This window comes from Arvicanthis niloticus, chromosome 17 (assembly GCF_011762505.2).
Source record: "Arvicanthis niloticus isolate mArvNil1 chromosome 17, mArvNil1.pat.X, whole genome shotgun sequence".
Lineage (NCBI taxonomy): Eukaryota > Metazoa > Chordata > Mammalia > Rodentia > Muridae > Arvicanthis > Arvicanthis niloticus.
This window is the reverse complement of record NC_047674.1, coordinates 13108520-13130014: the sequence shown is the minus strand read 5'-3', so window position 1 is coordinate 13130014 and position 21495 is coordinate 13108520. Positions and strand designations below refer to the sequence as shown.

At 48.4% G+C, this 21495-nt stretch overlaps 1 protein-coding gene across 7 annotated transcripts in view; it reads right to left on the bottom strand.

The window, feature by feature from the left end:
- Hdac4 (histone deacetylase 4) overlaps window positions 1-18493 on the bottom strand; it is a 240101-nt gene extending 221608 nt beyond the window's left edge. For 5 of the 7 annotated variants that reach the window (XM_076914755.1, XM_076914759.1, XM_076914758.1 and 2 more), the window contains exon 1: window positions 17832-17988. The gene's annotated coding sequence lies outside the window, so the exon portion shown is untranslated. Of the gene's footprint in view, window positions 1-17831; window positions 17989-18090; window positions 18153-18474 lie in introns of those variants that run through there. The other 2 variants (XM_076914757.1, XM_076914756.1) reach the window with 2 other exon arrangements.
- Window positions 18494-21495: the final 3002 nt, after the last annotated feature.

Here is a 21495-nt window from a genome sequence, read left to right as displayed (position 1 = left end):
TGCCTCTGATACATTAGTCTTTCAGAAACAAACTCTGCAGACTTCTCTAGCTCCACCCAACTCCCAAGCTCTCCATTCTCAGCGTTCACTCTTTCATTCCCCAGGAAGGATGACCTGCAACAACACGCTCAGCACACAGGGAAGCTCCACAGTCATGGAGATGGGAAGTGCCAAAAGCAATGAACACCAGGGTGGAAGGAAACATACAAGGAATGGAAGAGAGGCCTACCCTTCCCCTGGACAAATCAGAGGAGCTAAAGCTGGAAGGCAGGAAACTCCAGAGACGAGGAGAGGGAAACTGAGACTTACCATTCAAAGGACACAAGGGTGCATGAGAGGAGTTTGGGGAAAGCCTGGAAAAAGGACTCAATACAGTCCCAATATAGGCACAGGTATGGGAGCCCTGGTCATGAGCAGGCTCCTGCCAGAAAATAAGAAAGGCATCATGATGACACTGTGAGTACTGGTGATTAATAAGTTAGGGCTCAAATACCTGAGCAGGCTCACCTCTTCTGCAAAGGGTAGTCCTAGCTCAGCCCTCCAGATATGATCCCTGCTGTCCAAGAAAGCTGAATCCTGGGGGGTGGGGAAGTGCTAGTACCCTAGCCTTCAAACCACCTGCTCCAGGATTATGTTAATGGTTTTCTGGGTTAGCTGCCCTCCCAGTTCATGGCCTGCTCACCCTTACTCTATCCTCACACCACCTGGGTACCATCCCCAAAAAGTCCCACAGAGCAACAGGCTGAGCTGGGTCCTGACCCAGGCTCCGCATCTCCAGAGTCATGTGATAGTTCTCTGCACTGGGAACTCCAAGACTCCTAGGGACCAGCTAACAGCACCTGCCTCATCACAAGTCATTGAAAACAGCAATAATAGTGTTGGTGAATAAGGTCTGTCCCTCTCAGAGGCACTGAGGATACCGAACAACTACAGGCCAATTCCTCAGGTCTAGGCTACATGGTAACTGCAGGGAGAAGACAATGCAGACCACAGGCTTCAGTCCGGAGTACAGTAAGGAATCACTGGCCCACTCCCTTGGAGCAGCACCAATTCCCCGCTGGACCAAGACAGGCATGAAAAAGGAAGACATGACCCAGGAGAGAACAATCCTGACCCCTGAGCACCAAGGCCAAGAGCTGAGTTTGATTCACGCAGAGAAAGGAGGCAGACAGCCAAATCAAGTTGGAGGTTTGGACCAATGTCTGCAAGCAATAACTGTGAAGAGGTGGAAGTTCTACATGAACCATGGGTCTTATTCCCCAAAAGCCTCCCGCCAGTTACACAGGTACAAACTCATGTGCACACATATACAGACACCAAACGTACTTTGCAATTATACAGTATGTTATGTATTATTAACTGATAGATATGAAATATAAACTACTGTTATGTATCACATATTCTTGCTGTATGACTACCTCTTAGAGTATCTGTCACACTACTTGTATAACACACACCACCTACAAACACTGGTCTCATCCCATCAGAGTTTTTTGTTGTTTTTGTTGTTTTTTTCCTTTTAGGAATGTGCAAATGTGTGTGCTCACCATGGAACTAACAAGAACATGCATTTTATAAAAGTCACCACCTTTCAACCTTACCATAGACGTATAATTTGATCTCTAAGGATACTCTGCAGTTGGCTGTGACTGTGAATTGATGCTACTGAAAAGTACACCTGCAAATGACTACAGCCAAGTTTCATACTTTTTAATTTTAAAAAGCTATGTGCACATACAAATCTAATAAACTGCCAAATTAATTGGTTATGTGGATTTGTCCACACCCTCTCCCTTCAGAGCCATGCTGCCTGCCATCTTCTACTTAGCCTTTAAAGCCCACTTCAGAGACCAAGGAAGGCTTCTCAGTGCACAGGGACTGGCACCTTCATTAGAACCTGCAGGATGTGGAGGATGAAGACATGTTCATGTCCCAGCTGCTGGTAAGACAAACAGACAGTAGTCAGCACATAACACACATGTCAGGATGTGTACAAGGACCAGCAGAAACTGAACTGTCACCTGGACATGGGAGAAGCATGTCATCTCATGGTGAAGGAAACATGTGTGACATGCCACCTCCTGCCTGCCTGTCTTCCTGCCTGCAATGGAACTGTGCAGCCTGAGAACTTCCAGGGAAAGCCAAGGACTCCAATGCATTGTTTTGCACATTCTAAAAATGCACTATCGTTGAGTAGTCTCCTTTCATTCTGTAGTTACTACCACACAAATACGCCTCTTTGTTATCTCCAATTGTGTCTAACCACTCTGCTAAGAAACTAAGCTCTATAGGCTCTAGACTCATTCTTCAAAGCTTAAAAAGACAGAAATAAAAAGAACAGAAAAGGAAAGGATAAAGGTACACTTCATCCAAATGCAAAATATATAAATGAGAGCTGACTTCACTTTCTCACCCCCAAACTAGAAATGATATGTGTCCCCAAGAAGTGTAGTCTCTCTGTACAGAAGACCCACCCTTGCTCCAGGAGTGTTCAGGTCCGGACTTCTGGGCCAGTACTAGCAGCATCTGGAGGTAGACAGTAGTGGGCCTTCCTGTGTACTCCAAGATGCTCAGCAGCCTGGCTGCAACCTACCAGTGCCACAAGCACAGCTGGTTATGACCACCCAGACCATCTCCATCACTGTTTAAATGGCCCTTTGGGGGAGAATGGGTCAAAACGCCTAGGGCTGAGAACCCACCAACAGACTTAACCCTGAGTAATACAAATCAGCACACATTGTCCAGCATGAAGACTGGCTCACTAACCACATCAATGGAAATCATACAGCCAAGGGTATCACTGTGACTTCAATATTAGGGCCCCAGTTTCCTGTGCTCTTTCAGCCTGAGCACAGAATTCCACCACTGGCAGCTGGCTGCCCAAGCTAGGCAGGGTGTGCACCCACGGAACAGATTAAAATTAGGCACCCTAATTATTAAACTGTCACTGTAAAAGCCGGGAATACCATTTTTTAAATGAATAGGAGAATTAATGGATTTCTTCATTTGCTTGCATTTGTGCTACTCAGCCTGTCTTTTATTATCAAGGCAGTCATAAAAAAAAATGCTTCTGCCACATATGCAAATTAAATCATTAGTATTTTCCCAATTACAGTAACTGCTTATTTGTATTGCTGATCTATTCTTTCAATTTAGTTCCCTTAATATTAATGATATTAGAAATGCTTTAATAAAAATACCCAGGCAATCAAGAAACAAAATTCTCATTATATACCTTTCTGATCGTGTAAACAGAGGACCACCCAGTATAACCCTGATGGGCCACACCACAGAAACTGAGACTACAACCCAGAGTTGTAGCGCCCTCCCCTCTACGTATGTTTGCCCACTCCACCAGAGATCACCACAAGGACAGGTGGGCCAGAGCTTCCCCGGACACAACCCAACCCAAGTCAACAGCTTCTACTTTTACCTATAACCAGATGAGAAATACCAAGGTTAACACATCCATCCAAAAGGCACCTATCTAACAGCACACTCATCTTGCTCTGGTCCCCTCCACCCTCTCAGAACTCAGAAGATTGCCACCTCATCCCAGATGCTCCACATCCCTATAGGACTAGCACTACTCCTCACAAGTAGAGCCTGGGCCTGCTCTTCCCATAAGGGTGCAGCCCTTAGACAGACCTTTGTCAGTCACAAACTTCAATCTAGAGTCTAAACAATTTGTCAGCAAACTGTGCATCTGAGACCTGTGCAGAGACTGAGTCAGCGTAGAGAACAGGTCTGATAGTGCTGGGTAGGTGGGATCCTCCTTAACCAAGTGGAACCATCTGGGCAGAACAGGTACCCTGTACCTGAACCACCCAAGAACCTCAAAGGAAGACAGGCTCATCTCCAAAGCCAACATACTCAAAGACTGGGTAGAGTTAAACTGAGTCTTCCATGTTCCAAACAAAAGACAGCCCAAGTCTGTCCAGCTCACAGCACTCCTCTCGGATGGCTGGGCTAAGAGGCTGACCCCATACGCTGAGAGAGGAAGAGAAGCCGTTATAGAATGGAAGTAAGGAAGCAAAGAGGATGCAGCTAAGCCCACACACGTCTGCAGGGTGTGCAGAGTCTAAGCCCTGCAAAAGCAGCACCAATCGTGGCCAGCAAAGGCAAGAACAGAAACTGCAAGGAAAAGACACTGAGATAGAAGTGTCTGAGCAGGTGCTCAGGGAGCCAACAAGACACTGGCTCTGAGCTCATCAGCTAGTCTCTACAGTGGCTGAGTAACAGGATGCACCACACTTACTACCTCTTCTAACAACACCCTGGATAGGAGAAAGTCATAACCCCAGGGCATCTCTGACCACGCTGCTAAGACCTGGCTGCATGCCAAGTCAGCATTAAGACAGGCAGGTTCTAAGGGCCTATCACCTCTATCAGGTGTTCTTAATCTGATGCCTGGGCTAACCAATGGGCTCCAAAGATCCACAACACCTTAAGGTATAAGCAAAACGGCATTTGGAAGGCTTTTAGCCCCACTCTGTGGAGAAACTTTCAATAAAAAGAGCTGTCCTTCCTCTAAAGGAGCAAGTGCTGACTGCAAAGATGAGTCTGGCTGCTTCACCACATACCAGCTGTGGCTAGGCACACTCCCAGGGTCCCTCTGCCTTTAGCCCTAAAGTGGTCATTGTATTAAGTATGGACAATGTAAAAATATGTTCTAACAGTTTAAGATAAACTTCCATACTCAGGAATCCATGGGCCAAAGCCCAGAAAGCAGAACACCAGACACAGACAGGTCTCAAGAGAAGTGTCTCCTTGTATGTCCCTCAGGTTCCACACTACTGTGTAGGGGCCAGTGCTGGAGCACTAATAATCCCAGATGTAGAAGAAAACAAATATTATATAGGCACACACACATATATGTGTACACACAGAGCCAGGAGTCCGACTTCCATGGATGTGCCCTATCCTTCTCATTGATCTCTCGGGTGTCAGGGCTCCAACACCCCCACCCCACAGTGGGAAGCCCGCTCTCCAGTTCAAACCAGGCACTGCCTTCCAGCTAAAACTTGCTGCCTCCTAGCCTCCTCATATCAGGAGGCAAAAGATCTATCCTTGTTCTCAATACACTGAGACATGCGAGACATGTCTGAAAAGGAAGCCCTTCAGGTCCACAGAGGGATTCTGGCCACCCTTTGCCAGCTTAATGGCAGAATTCTGTTCTAGCTCAGCTCATATGGAAACGGTGCCCAGAAGCAACCTACGCCCAGCCTCAAGCCTGTGAATACTGTGACCTCCAGGTAGGAGGCTTAGCTGTGTAAGAGCAGCACACACCTGCTTCCGTTCCAGGACAGGAAGAGGTAATATGACAGGCCTTGGAGCCCCTAATGGTGGCCTAGGCAGGGAAGGAAAACCAGGAGGCTGTAACACTGTCACTGGAGTTGAGAGTTGGCAGTCTGCCCATCAGAGGCAACTGGACAATCACCTGCAGCCCTTTCCTAGCAAGCTCAAAACAACTCAAGGCAGGAATTCATAAAGGCCTGGAACAGAAAAGCCCAGGAGTGCCATAAGCAGGGCCTAGGCAGTGTGTCCACTGAGGATACGGGAAGGATGCTGCATAAGGGAACTGACCAAAGCCAGGAGAACCCTGAAGATGAGGCGGAAATTAGTGTTCTGATCCAGGCAATAGGAACATTGGGTAATTTGTGAAGTATGTCATGACCAGTGTTGAGGGGGAAGGCAACAGTACAGGTAACTAATAGAAAACCTGGAGGCTTGGGTCTGAGGGAGAATTAGGTCCAAGCCAGGATGGCATCCCTGAAGCAACCACATGACAGGTCAGTGTCACTAGCAGGAGTGGGTCAACACTCAACAAGAAAAGAGATGGCACCAGAGGAAGAAACAACACCAGGACCACCAGGACTAGGTCACAGGGTCCTGGCTTTTTTGGTACTGACCAATGTCCTTCCCTGCCTAGGCCATCATTAGAGGCTCCAAAGACCCATGTAACACAACTTTGAAGTGATCTTCCCACAAACAGTATGAAGTTAAGGTAAATTCTCATGGACAACAGGATTGACAAGCCAAGTAGGGACAAAGCTGGGGCCCCAGATGATTCCAAGACTAAAGTGAACAATATGGAGCCACAAAAAGATGGAGGGTAGAATCTTCCAGGCAGAAGCATCCTCCAACCCGAATGGTTATCCAGGCAAGTATTGAGGCCACAGCTATGCCTGCAAAACTAAGAGACACCCTAAGGAAAAGAGGTTAGTATTCCTGCCCTATCTCTTCAATCTAGAAGAGCTAAAACCAAAGCCCATGACCCTCAGGAAGGTGACCCTTATCCTCCCAATGCCTGGCCCACACCAGGCCATTTGATGAGATGACACTTAGGACTTCTGCCCTAAAAAGGGCAACTTAGTACTCTTAGCTTCTGAAGATTAAAGCCCAGCATCTCCACACAGAGCAGGATCTGGGTAAGGGCCATGCTCTCTAAACAAGGATCTTATCATCCTAACCCTAAAGATCATCACATGCAGAGCCTCCAAAACTCCACAGGTCCTCAATGCATGGCAGTGAGCAGAATCAGCACTGGCTCACCCTCTTCCCTCCAAGAATCAATGTAAAGAATCTGAATTCACCCTGGATATGGGCTCCAGTGTGCAGGCATGTACATGTGGATGATGTGTATTGCATATGTGTATCTGTGTTATGTATGCACATGTGTGTGCACGCACAAGTACGTGTAAGCATGCAAATGAGGAGGGCTATGAGCACATGACTATGTGTTGTGTACACATGCATGGAGCAGGAACTGCATTCTCAGAACCAAAGTAGAGTTGAAGAAAGGGAAAGGGGAAGGTGGCTAACAAACAGCATAAACAAGGTCACCTGCCAAGGCAATTGCCAAGCCCACAATATCAACCAGAACATTCCCCAGCCTGTTCCACAAGGCCACTTCCTGACATCCATTATACATTCTCTCAGTGTGCTTTGTTGAGGAACAAAAGCCACCAACACAACCACTAAGAGAGTCTTCTACCTTGCCTTCTATGTCAGGAAGTTGGGCGGGTGTGCAGGTGTCTCTCTGGTCAGAACTCTCTCCACACTAGGCATAGGATACCAGAGCTAAAACAGCTGCTGCTTCCCGCCACACATGTCTCTGTGGCTAGCCTGTGCCCTGCAGGCAGGAATGTGATACTTGATCCTCATGCAACTCAGCATGGTATGGTCCCACCACTCTGGTTGTGGATAAAAGAAAACAGAGAGGCCAGGCAAATGGCAAGAGGACAGCTCACACACAACTGCACCAGTTGCACACCTGGCCTGTTTCTCAAAGTCTAAGCCCCTCACCACATACTTTAGCCACCCAAAGTCAGACCCTGAATGAGCCCTTCCAACTTAGGCACTAGACCACTGTGGACACCAATTAATATGAAGGCAGGAAAGGCACAGGCTCAAAGCAGCTCTAACTTGAACCCATTGCCCTCACCATGGAACTTGCCATACTAGGAACATCAGCTTCTTCAGTGGTAGGCTAGAAGCAGGGGCATCCAAGCCATGGGTCCACATGTAATGGCAGTACCAGGTCTGCTAGACTAAAGAAGCATAGCAAGACACAGCTGGCCTCACGTATGTGGGTCTCAGAAGGCAGTGAGGCTAATTTCCTCATGCTAGGGCAAGGCTGAGGACTGGACTGCCAACCTCTGCATTCTGCCCAATAACAAATATCTTCAGAGACAGAAATTCTCTTATCCAAGCTGTAAATGAACAGATTGGGGCCAGGAGTCTGGACAGCTAATGCTGTGGCCTGTCTCTGGCTGGAGAACCACAAAGCCCAGACCCTGAAGACTCTCAGTCTGATTCCAAAGAAGATTCCTTCCCCAAACCCCCTGGTGTACAGCAAGGGATTTGGATCACTGCCTGAGCCTGGGCTGCATTTTTATATGCCCTCTCAGGAGACACTTGGCACCCGCCTACTTCTACCTGTGGCAGGAGCTTCTGTAAAGTATCCTCAGGCAACTGATAGCCATAAGGAGAAGGACCAGCCACAGGGGGAAGTTGACTAGTGGGTCTAGAAGCCCTACTCTCTGGGCTTCTGCACAGCTCAGTTACTGGGACCCCAGTCTGCCCTTTATCCTTCTGTTTACTTAGAAGCCCAGGCATGAGTGAACATCCACCTCACTGGGCTGCAACCCATACTCCACAACATAATCCTTTCCATCTTTGTGGCCTACATGTGGAGGTGCTGAGTCCCTCTCTGAAGTCATCTGTATTTCCCAGTTAGCCAGCAGAGATAGAATGAAGCAGGACCCTGTCTCTGCAAGAGGTTAAAGCAGCTATATGCACACACCACTAGAGAATACTACCCAGTCCCTCTAACTGACCTTGCTGCATACTACACCTCCTAAACAGATCACTTTTCTCTCACAGAGGAGATCACATGAGACTCAGGTCAGCCATAAGCCCCAAGCTCACTCAAGGACTGCTCCATAACGGCTGCAGAGACCAAGGAAGCTCCAGTGCTTCATGATGATGGCAGCAACCTAGCAACTGCCACCCTCCTCAGCATCCTTTTCCTTCCCCTCCCTCCTGAGAGCAGCCATTTCCATAGGAGGAGGCAGATGTCCTAGCCAGTTTCCGGAAGAGGCAAGCCCATTACCAGCATGTAGGCTGAGCCACGCTGTGCAGTCTGTCTTCTTGTGGCAGTGTCTGACTCAGAGATGTTTTAAGACCAAAGACAGACCAAGCTGCATGAACTCAAGACTCTGTTGAGGCAAAGATGATCCTTCCTGAAGGGCATGCAGTAAAGGAGTTCTGGGACACTTAGCAGGGCCCTGTCACTCATGAAGCTGACTCTCCTAAGACCAGGTTGGGGGCGGGGGGGAGGCGCAGCATCCTTAATACATTGTAGAAAAGCCAGCTCTCTTGCCCTGCTGGAACACTTCCTCCATCTGTACTTTGAAAAGTGGGCCAGTCAATTTCCCAGAGTGCATGATGTCCTTTTTATTGCCATGGAGAGACCTTACCTGATAAAGCTAACACCAGAAAGATCTCCTCTTTGACACTGAGAGCCACCATATGCTGCCTTTCAGGCATTGCAGAGGGACATCACCCCTACTTCATGCTTCTCCACTCCTCAGGGGCTGCCTGGCCCTTCCAGAGTATATGCTACTGCCCACAGCAATCCCATGAAGTGTGCACATAGACTGCACTTCTCCTTCAGTCCTTCTTGCCCTCCACAGGGTCTCTGTCCCTCAAAGTGCCACCAGAAACTGTTACATGCCCACAGCACCTATATCCTGAGCATACTGTCATGAAGCTTCCCTCCATGAGACTTGTTACCTTGGCCAGGATGACAATGATTCCTCCTCCTATCAAGCGGGGACAGTGAAGAGAGGGATGGAAACTACCCAGAAAGCGAGGGAACAGGAAAACCCTTAGCAACTGGATGTGTGGCACAGGACCACCCAACAGCTCTTTTCCACAATACCAGGTAGTTTGCTGATAACAGAAACCTATCATGAAAAGGCCATCAGGTCACTTCCACAGCCCCTCCTGGAGACAGGGCAGCACTACTGGCCCAGGTACAAAGAGCTGTGAAGACTCACTGACAAGACACCTACAACCAAAGGCCAGGCCCTGTCGACAAGGGACTGCCACAGAGTAGTGCCCTGAGGGGCTCATGGCATTCCAAGGGCAACTATCCTAAGCTCTCAAGTCCACAAGCTAAGTAATAGTCCCTGCAAGGACAAAGATAGATAAATTCTTGTTCCCAAATGACACTAAGGTCCTACAACGAGGCCTCCCAACCAGATGCAGATACAGAGACACCCTAAGCTAGCACTGGGCCTCAGAAAGTCCTGCAGTTGCAGCAAAGGCCTAATCACCAAAAACACCTCTGCAGGTGGCATGTTCTACCCTTAACTCTATTCCTACCAGAGATCTGCCAGCAAAGAGAATTGTGAGCATCATAAGATGGGGGAACAGAATAAAAAGACAGCGAGATGAAGGCCAGGCCTCAGGGAGCCCACTTGTCCAGAGATTCTATGGAAATTCTCCCTCCATCCTACAGATGGCATGAGATGAACCAAGACCACACTGCTGCTAGCCAGGCAAGGAAGTCATAAAAGTCAAACAGGGAGTTCAGCCCAGATTTGACTCAACACTCATGATCTGTCAGCTTCAGAACCACTATCCCATACCCCAGGCAGACAATACCAAAATCAGCAGAGCCATGCATACATCCCCACACCTATAAGGACCCACCCAAGGAGCCAGAAGACAAGGCACCTAAGACAAGTAAAGTTCCATTGTCGGCCTCTTTGCTCTTCTAACTATATTCTGACTTAGATTCTGAAAATCTATCACCAAAGTACACCCAAATGATGTTCACATTCTATCCTGATGGAGGAAACCCTCTTCTTTGAGAAGGACTATTGACTAACTCTTCCACAAGGCCCAACACTGTGGCTTGCTCCATGCCAGCTGCCGGAAAGAACAGCCAGCCCTGCTTCCTGGGGACTTCAATGGGTACCAAAGTACAAACCTTTCAGGTCAGCTGCCACTTCAGCTGACAAGTGCGTAAGACACCGGGGCTGCTGCAAAATGTACAGGGCAGTAAATATGAAAGGCAACAATCTGCTCTGGAAAAGGAACTCACCAGAAAAGTTAAGAACTCGGCAGCCCTGGATGTGTCCCTCCAGCTCAGAGAGGCAAGCAAAGAATAACACAGGAGCTACACAGAAGTGTTCCACAGAAAGGGAACAGAGACCACCAATGTCAGTCCCACCCAGTACGGGCCTCACAAAAATGCCATAGCAAAAGGAGCCTTATCCACTGTGGCATCTACCAACTACTTCCTAAGCTCGTTAAAGTCCAAGAGTAACTTAGACCTAATCTGCCAGCTGTACCCCCGGCCTAAGAGGCCACAGCCCAAACATGAACTAGTAAATGACAGGGGTCTAGCATGGGTTCAGACACGAGCAAACTTTAAAGAGTACTCCATAAATAGTACAGAAGAACAGGGACTGTGTTGTGTGTTCTGTGACACTCTGCTCATCTGCTCACTGCCACACTACTGCAAACACACAGGCCAACAAGCAATAACATACATTATTATCCCAGCATACAGTATACATATACATTATACATATACATTATCTCAGCATACAGTACTGGGATTTGCTGCAAACAGCGTTGTCAAAGTGAGTTTTTCTGCACTGGCTTCCAGCAAGCATCTCCCCTGAATAACCTCCTTCTCTAAGATTTGGGTGGGCCACAGAGAAAGCTCTCAGCAGCACAACTTCAAAGAGGGGGTGAGCCCCCTCCCCTCAGCCTGCACCTCCAGCCTCAGAGTGGAGTGACCAAGCTTGACACAAGGGACCTCCATAATGGTACTTAAACCCTAACCCTAATCTCACTCTGGAGAGAGCCCAGCCATACCATGGGATACCCATGAGCCTAAGATATGCCTCAACATGGTCAGAGAGGTCAGACACATCACCAACACTACCAGACATAGGCATAAGAAATAGAACCAAGTGCCACATTAGACACCAGATAACTGCAGTGCAAGGCACAGCAGTCCCTCACAAGGACAAGCCCACTGCAGCCAACACAAGAATACCCAGCTCTTCTCTGCTCACACACTCTAGCTAAGCAGTCCTTGGAACTGGGCCATCATCCCACCATGAGGACCTTCCCACCCTGACGCAGTCCCATGGCTGTGGCTCTGACTCAAGAAGACCACACCTATTCACTATCAAGCACATGACCCCCTTCCCCCACCCCCACCCCACCCCCACCCCCGCCAACCTGCTTGGGCTTCTTACCACCCCAGCCACAGGGAATTCTCTTAGCCTCCCCGCTTCATGCTTCACACACCCTGGTTCATAGAATGGCAACCTTATGCACCTGTTGTATGTCTGTTGTTCCTTCTAGTTCCCTATCTACATCTGTGTTTCCTTCTGGTGGCCAGCGGTAAGAAGGTGGTTTGGGATCTTCAGACCTCTGTGCCAGCCACAAAGCAGGTGTTCAAAGAGTCCCATGTCCTGAGACTAATCTGAAACTACAGCCCAGGCTTATGTGCAGGATAAATACTTAGAAAAGACCTAACAGATACATTAGAAATATTCAGGACCTTCTTCAGCACCAGAGACCAGGGGTAAGAGAAGTAGAAAGACTTCTCAAAAAAAAATTACTCTAGGAAAAAAAAAGAAGAAGAAGGAGTCGCCAGTCCCACACCACTGGGACAGCACTCCCACTTGGAATGCTGCTTTAGGCTTTCAGGCCATAGATGATTTATTGTCTCAAGCTTAAACATCAATCCAACAAAAGCTCTTGACTCACACAGCCGGAATACTTCACAGACAACAGTAAACTAACAAAGCCCAACATGCAGTTTTAAACAGAGCAGACTCTAGAATGTTTATGCATGCAACCATATTAAGGGATCATGTTAAAATTATGAGGTTAAGTAAGAAATGATTGAGTAATGCTATTAATTCCAAATTAAAACAAACAGGGAAAATGTCTTCAGCAGGAGCAGCAGCTTGCCACCTTGAATACCACAGCCAGCCCCCTCCACCCACCCAAGGGACAAGCTGGGAGCATTTGCCCTGGCAATGCACAATGGCCCATTTGCTATTTGGCAGCTGTGTGTAAGCCCTTTCTGCCTCTCACTCCTTGCTACATCACAGAACCCACTTCACTTGTATTTATGGATCTACTTAACAGCGTGTAATCTCCAAAATCAGGAGCAAGAAGTTCCCAGATGCTTGAGGGGGGAACAGGCAATTCCAGAACATAAGAAGATAGCACAGGGGCAATGGTCTGGGTGTGTGCCCTCACCCAGCTCTGCTTCCAAGGCCTACGCTGCACTGCCCACCCATTCATCAGGTACCTGAGCTGCCATGTACCAGGCACAAATCAGGCATGAGGCACTCTTGACCTTTTAACTCCTTGAAGTCTTCAGCCAGCAAGAAATGACATTAAACAACTAATGTCACAATAAGCTATTGAAATTGCAGAACTGGAGAATGTAAAAAGGGAGTAAGAAGGCCTTTTGAGCTAAGCTGAAGAGAAGACTGAAGGGAAAACATGAACCAAAGAACTGGGGAAGACAAATGCAATGGGAGCAGTATGTGCAAAGGCCCTGGCCAGAGAGGACCAAGAGGAAGCGAGGACACAAAGAAGGCCGGAGTAGAGGCTCAGCAATGAGGCGAAGACCATGAGTGAAGGCTGGGAAGGGTGAAGGCTGGGAAGGCAGCGGCTGGGACTCACCGGCTTTCTGGGTCTCCAGAGAAGACATGACAGGATTTCCTGCATGGAGCAGTAGGTAGAGACCTGCTTTCATAGACGTCAACTAGAAACTGCCTGCAGCATGGACTGCACCAGAGCAGAGCAGACCCACGAGGCCAGCCCCACCTTGGTGAGCTTAGGAGTGAGACACAACAACAGTCTCAGAGTCTTCTAACACTAAGTGTTATCATTGGCCTCCCAAGGACCTGTTTATTCTCCTTTGAAAAAGACTAAAGTGGTATCAATTGTTTTAATACTACCATTATACCATTTTTAACTTTTCTATACTGCAAAAATGTATAACCAACACCAACATGAATAAACACAATGACAGTCTCTTATGCCTCATTTTCCTGATATCCCAATGGCCATCAATATCACCTTGGAAACTCATTAAAAACCAGAAAGCCAGTCTGCAGACTGCTCTAGGCCAAATGCTTCTGTATACCACACACAGGGAGATTGCCTGCAGCAACAAGGGTACTCACAGAGCTGTGCTTCTGCAAATGGCAGGGCCCATATCCTGCATGTACTTGGGTGTCAATGTGCTTACCAGAGTCATTAGAATAAATTCTAGGATTCAGAACTGAATGGATGGCCATTTAAATCTTTGATATTTTCCTGGAGAGAAATTAAATATTTTGTATGATAATATACATTGTTCTCTCTACAGAACAAATGTGTGTATACCTAATGCTTACATTGTGCTTCCTATGGGCCGAGGCCCCAGTCTAAGCATTTGTTATGTATAACTTGTTAAACTCTAGGAAGTCACAGCCTTATCACAGTCACAGGGGTTATCAATCTCACTAATACAAAGGGCACAGATGTAATCTCCTGTACACTGGGTTATTAGCTAGGCTCATAACTAGCTACTATTCTCTTAGGTGTGGAGATCTGCCTACCTGCATTCCTTACTAATCTTGGGAAGCTCATCCTTTTATTGTTAGTTTGCAAAAGCTCTTTATATATACTGGCTATTAATCTCACAGAGGCCAAATAGGTTACACATTTTTTTCCTCTCTCTTGTCTCTAAATCTTGGTTACAGTCTTTCTCCAAAAAAATGTTTTTCTTACTATTAAATCTGCCAATATTTTCTCTTAAGGCTCTGTCTTGGTTTTAGAATAAGAACACTTGAGTGCTGTAGTTCTTCAGTTTGTGGTCCTCAAATACATTCTTCCAATAAACATTTCCCACGTAAGACTGCCAGCAACACTAAGCAGCTCTGATGAGATGGACACAGACCATAGGCTGTCTGCTGCTGCCACCACCACCTGCTCCCAGACAGCCTTGGAACTTCTCACAAGACCCAAGCAAGCAAGGAACAGGATGTAACAACTACCAACTAACTAACTGGGCTGTTTTGATTTCTGTGATGCTAGGGATAGAACCCAGAGCCTTTCAATGTTGCACAGAAGACACAATGAAAGACAGCATGAAGACATTAAAGTTACTTCCCCGACGAGGATGAAACCCAGGGTGGTGACAGGTCAGAAGGGCAGACAACCTAACACTGCACTGAAAAGGTATTCCAAAGTATCTTCTCAAAGTAGCTGTGCTTTTCCAAACAAGCCAACAACACTGGCCTTCTACACAGGCTCATCTTGGGCCCGAAGCAGAGGTAAAAAACGACTCAAGAACTTGGGACTCAAGGCTGCCATTCCTCTCACACTGTATCCATGCTATCAAGGGTGTGGGGCATCACCCATTTCTTGTAGCTATGGAAGCAGTAAAGCAGACACAGATGGAAAGTGCTAAAAGAACGGCCCATGGCCCTCACTGGATGCTCATTTAAACACTTGCTACTGACTCGTGTGATCTCCCTGATCCAGAGAAGACACCCTTGATCTACTCAGGAGCTCACAGTGTTCTAACCTGGTCCAGTTACAAGAAGGGTCTCAGTGGAGGCCATTTGTGTGGACCCCCGTCTGGCCCTCCAGGAAGTAAGGAGGCATGTCAGAGAGGCAAGGGCAGCAGCAAAGCCAAGAGCAGCTGCAGATGCCAGACCACATTCCACCCTAAACAAAGCCCATCCTGCTCACTCACAGGAGCTCAAGAGCAAACAACTGACCTCCTGCCGGCTCAGTGAGCTCTGCAGTAATGGACGAGGGTCTGTTCAAATGCAGCAGCACTCCTGACTCTGCCCCTCAGTCATCTGAACCTTGAAGGACAGTGTCACACCTAATGCCCAGAGTTGGCTGAACAAGACACAGAACGGTCACTAGAGACCGAAACAAAGCCACTCCAAAAATCTTTTTGGGGTGCCTACCCCAGGACTGGGTTACAACCAATGGGACATGACCTCAACTCTGGATTCACCCTCTGAAGCCTCCACAGTCACCCCAGGGCCCAGAGACATCAAAACCCCTGGTCCTGGGACTGAGCGCCCCCACCCCCAATCTTCCTGTGCAGCAGGTGTCTCTCATTTCTGCATCTCTCTGGCTCCCTACATCAGGTATTAATGTATTACTTATGGCAGCTTCAGAGTTCTGAAAAACCAGCCGTTTTCAATAGAAAATGGCATGGACGAGACTCGACAGGAGTGATGAAATTTTCTTCTGCTCTGGCAATTAGGACGGCACAAAGTCGCCTTTCCTTTGGTGCCACCCCCAACATCAAAGGATTGGAATTCAAAGCCATTCATGCTGCATTGAAACCTCACAATGAGGCTGGAAAATGGAAGTCGATTACTGGGCAAAAATATGCAGTAGTTAAAAGGAAAGAGTTATAACGAAATTAAGCTGCAGCGGCCCCGCGATGTGTGGAAACTTCCAGCACCAGAGCTCTTCTGGTAAACATCAAGAGGGGCATCCTCCTAACACAGGTTTGAAACCAAAGTCAAGCTAGGTGCCAGGAGCCCCATGAAGACAGAGTGCCACATTCTCTTGCTACCTCACAAAACAGCAGCCTCTGGCTTCTGAGGAGGTGCCATCTGGGGGCTTTATGTGTTGCACAGCTCTGACACTGCTAACCACAGAACATTCTTGCTAGAGCTGCTTTGGTCACATCTGTCCTTGGTCCCTAGGTTTTCCAAGCCTGTCTGCAGTCCACAGCTATTCTTCTCCCCCACAGGGCTCCCAGATACCCTGTAAGCCGCCAGCAGACCCCTAAAGGGGGCAGTGTTACCTCTGCCTTCTAGCAAACCCAACCTCTTCTGGGTGATTACTGCTCTTCAGGAAGGCATTTGATCTTTAAAAGAAAAGCCAGAACACAGAAAACCATAGAAGTCTTAGAGTGTGTTGGGTGTGTGTTTTTAAAGCATGAAAATACTTCCCTCCCACACAAACGGGGAGTTCTTCTGGGGAAAGATGCCACAGATCCTGAGGAGTGGCAGATCTGGGAAAGCGGATAGGTATTAAAAATAGACAACTGAACCTAGTCTAGAGCTGCAGAAGCTACCTTGGGGGGGAAATGAGAATTTTTAACTAAATCTCACATTTTCTGATATCCAAAACTCCATTCTGATGAAACTTCTAACTGGGTGGCATTTTGCATTTCCAATTATAATGGAGTAATTGTGTTGCCATAGAGACTGCAAAATTCTGCAATAACTTTTGCTGCCTTGTAACTGCTATAGTGTATATTTGTGTACAAGCAGCTGAGTTTTCTTAATTCAACCTCCTTGCCTCTCCGAAAGCACTACCCCCCCACCACCACCTCTCTGGATGGATTTTGAAACCACCACACCAGCTTTCATCAAGCCGGTGAAATAATGCACGGAATTATCAGAGGCAATTAAAACTCCTGGCAACCTCGATAATATCACGGAGGAAAAACCGAAACCAGGTCAAGGTGCAAGCCGCCAGCATCCCCCTAGCCCCAAAGTGCGACAGGGCCATGGCTGTTTACACGTTAATACTCGAAGGCCTTAAATGCTTAGGTGGTTTGTGGGAACAGGCAGAAAAGCCTGAGCAGAGAAAAGCAGGGAGGCAAAGTGACTACACAGGCCTTTCCTTCCTCCCTGAGCAGGCAGAGTGGCTCTCGGAAAGCAATTAGGTAGGTCTCTACAGTAATGCAATTAGGATTTAGTTAAGAAAGTCATTAGTTCTAAAATAACTTAAGTTTAATTTCTGCGACGCTTTATTTGAAAATCGTGTCACAGCAGGTCAATTTACAGCATGCAATAACCAAAACACTGCTATCAGCGGCTGCAAGTTATTAACAAATTCTCGGTGTGCATTAAAGGAGAACACGGGTTCCACACCCGGCCTTTCCGACCGACTCCCGCGGTGTGGGCTACAGCCGTGCCTTCGGAACCCTCGCTCAGGGTGGACACCGGGTCGTCTCCCGGGCTAGCGCAGCTCCTCGCCAGCCCAGTGACCGTCCGGGCCCAGCCGCGGCCCCCGCCCCGCCGCCAGCCGCCGCCGAGGGGCGTTTTCTGCAAACTCACGGGCTGACAAAGTTACATAAACGCCCCGGCCCCCGCCCCCGCGCGCCCACCTGCCCGCCCGCCGGCGCAGGCCGCTCTCCCGCCCGCCAGCCCGCGGCGCAGGGCCCCGAGGCCTCGGCGGGGCCGGGCGTCCACCTGCCGCCAGCAACCGGGCGGCGCGGACAATGACGGCCGGTGGCTTACCGCGGCGGCGGCGGGCCGCGTCTAGCCCTGCTCGGGCGCTCCGAGCCGCATCTCCTCAGCCTGCGCCGCCGCCGGCGGGCGGGCGGGCTCGGACGGCGACGGCGACAGCAGCCGCGTTGAGCGGGCCGGGCGTGAGGCGGCGCGGCGACGGCGGCGGCGCGAGCAGGCGCGCGGGCTCGGGCTCGGGCGGCGGCGGGGATGGTGCTCCGCGGCAGCGGCCCCACAACCTCCCCTCCTCATTCACAAAAAATTGACCCACGTTGAACCATGATGCTGCTCCCCCTCGAGCGCAGAGCCGCGCGGGGATAGGCCGCGCCCTACGCCCGTCAGGCGCCCCAGCCCCGCCCCTCCCGCCGGCGGCCCACCAGCCATTGGTTGAAACGGCTTTGCGTCACCTCCCCCCGTGGGCCCCGCCCCCTGCCTGGTTTCTAATGAAGAAAGCGTCAATTACGGCTCGGCCCCGCCTCCAAGAATTCAGCGGCTCTTCCATTGGTCCGAGAGTCCTAAGTCCGCCCCACAGTAGCCCAACAGCCAGCCCCGCTACGCGGGCGCTGCAAAGGGGCTCCGCCTTCGTCCGCCCCCTCTCAAAAGTTCCAAACCCCATTGGCTCCCAGCATTGTCAATTCTAGTGAGCGGGGCGTACCGAGGACTCTCCAGGCGCCAGCTCTGAGAGCTTTGCTGTCTAGAAAGAGCAGCGAGCTGGTGCGCGTACTGATTGAAGCCGTGGACAGACCTCCTCGGCAGCCTGCGGCCCTGTCCGGGTCAATACAGTGTGCCTGAGCGCCTGTCTCAAGCTCTAAGGGGGCGCGGAAGAGCGCAGACTGAGGCGAGGGCCGGGCCAGGCCTGGCTGCAACCTCCATCTTGGGCAAGGCACAGGTCACGTGGGCTGCGTGCGGGGAACGCCGAGCCCAGGTGGAGTGCGCAGGCGCGACGGGCCCCGCCCTGCCCCGGGGCAGGCGCGCCGCTTGGGGGGTGCGGCTGTGACTGTGGGGCCTTGCGTGGCCGTGGGAACTGAGAGTTCAGGGACCGCTACTGTTGCGGAGGTGTGTGCAATGGGTCGCCGCCACCGCGTTCCGCTTTGCTGGGACTACTCCTTCCCTGGGTTCTTCTAGACCTGGGCTCAGAGACTATAATTGGCGTTCCCGAGTGTGGATGGGCGTGAAAGGCGCCCTTGGGTCCATTTCCTTTCATCAGGAGAGTAGTGCATATTTCCAGAATCCTACATTCAAAACGAAGAAGAGAGCATCTGGTCCACTCTACGTGGCCTGACTGTCCTAGGATAATGGCATTATTTATTAGGCCTTGCCTTATACGAGTTGAGTATATAGATTTAATTGCATTTTTGATCCATGACTAGGGGGAAATTGAAGGTATACGGATGAAAACAATTCTTAAGATGCAATAGATTCTTTTCATTATCTCAGGGTATTAGTGAGTTAGAAAGCTTCGTCACTGGGAGAAATTCATACTCTAGAATAGCTCAGCTGTTAAGCCAAGAGATGAATTGTGGAATCGAAAAGAGCAGAAGAAAATGACCGCACTTAGGAGTGCTAGTGCAGCTGCTTATAGAGAAGCACACTACCAAATTTACATACAAAATAATGCGGGATCTGCAGCCTGCTAACATTTAGATGAAACATGAAGTTCAGAAGTACTTAAAAGGATAAAGATGTGCAATAATCACAGATTCGTTGAGGACTGAGAAAAGACAAACCTTAACAAAAGTGACATGAGAAAGTGCTGGAATATAATCTTAGATGCAATTACTTTCAAATGGTAGACTTTAATTCCAGGGTCAGAGGAGTATTGCTGTGTGCCGATTAGACCTCACAGAGTTGTGCTTGGTACGTAGAAGAGCTCTAGCAGCAAGCAACGTGTAGGGGAAGGGCACCCCAGCACCACCGAGGTTTCTATAGGGCTTTACAGAGTCCCATTCTCAAATAGAGGCTTGGTGTTAGAAACCAGGAGATCAGAAATAAAGACAGACCTCTAATACAAAAAATACCCAAGAATTAGTAGAAGCCCACCAATTAAAAATTAAACTCAAAAACTACTTTCAGACTGGAGATAGAGCACACCTGACTGGAACAAACAAGACTCTGGGTTTCCTCCCCAATATTGAGAGAGGTCAGGCTCAGCCAAATGGGCATACCTATAATCCCAGAATCTCAGAGCTTGGAAGTAGAAACAGTCTAAGCTGTGTGGTAAAATACATGCTTGAGACTCTGGGTTTGATCACTAGCCACCTAGAGAGGAAAAAACTTGCAGACATACTAACAGCAGTAGTGACTGTGCACTGAGTCTGTGGAGGCATTGGGGTGAGCACATTACTTTAGAACACAGCAGAAAATTCCTGATCATATCAACCAGAGAATACAGTAAATACCTAGGTATAACTTCAAAAGCAGCTGAGAGCTGGCATGATTGGAAAGATGAGCAGGTAAGAACAGTCAAGAAGAATGAAGGTAAAATTGCTCCCAGAAATTAAATAGGCTTTTGGGTGGAAATTGACGGACCTGTCTGTCCTGTCACTGATGAGCAACCTTCCGAGCCAAGGCCTAGGCCTAGCCAATTCTTAGTTATTTGTAATATTAATCCTCTAAGGACTTAAAAAAGTAATGAAGATGGCTTTTCAAGTCAGTGAAAAAAGAAGATGGAATGCAAACTGCTAGTAATTTAAAGAAAGTAATGAATTTCTACCTCATCAAGAAGAGAGAGACCTAAGCATTTTTTAAAAATACTTAGAAAAAAAACTGTTAGTGGGCATATTTTTCAGGCATACCATTAACAATCATAAAAGGAAAGTACTGAACACTTGGCTTAATTGAAAATGGTTAACATAATAAGCAGAGAAATAGACAAACCCTGGTTGTGAAATACCCAAGCATTATACTCAGCATTATAAAAGTAAACCACAGGCAGATGAATGTGAGTCGCTTACTGATGAAACCAGAGAGCAACAGAACACCCAGGAACCAGGGGACCAGAAACCAGGAGAGTACTGTACTGGATGTTGGCAGAGGGTTGTGTGGGAAGCGCAAGGTAGAGCTTTACAAAGGGAAAGAAGACATGCACATGGGGTGTGGAATACAGCTTGCATGACTGTAGTTCTCTTTCAAAGCTCACTGGAGTTAAGAGCTACGCCTTTCTTAGACAGGCTTTACCTGAAAACAGTACTGCAGGAAGTGGCTGCCTCACTTTTGAGGCATCAGGACACAAATGAGGTTTAAAACAGGGAAAGGCTTGCATCATCTTCAGAGGCTGGTCTTCACAGGAAGGAGGCTTTCAAAGCCGAGACAAGGACTGGATTCCAAGCCAAACATGCAGAGGCAAAGACAAGAAAACAAAAGAAGGAACGCCCAATGAACATGACAGAATGTTCTATTCCTTAATAACAGGAGAAAGGCAACACTTTATCTGTTGATAAAAGGAAAAGTGAAGAAATAAACACATTACACTGTCACTAAGTGTCACCTGATGGAAACTTTTAGACAATTTCTCAACTACACACACAGATGAAACCTTAAATTTTGTATATTTCTTTCAACAAGTGATTTTAGCTCTTGAAGTCTATTCTAGTCAGCATGGCTGTCAGTCAACTTGTAGCTAAAGATTCTCAGAAAAGAGAAAATGAAATGGTTGTGTTCTACAAGAAACTCATCA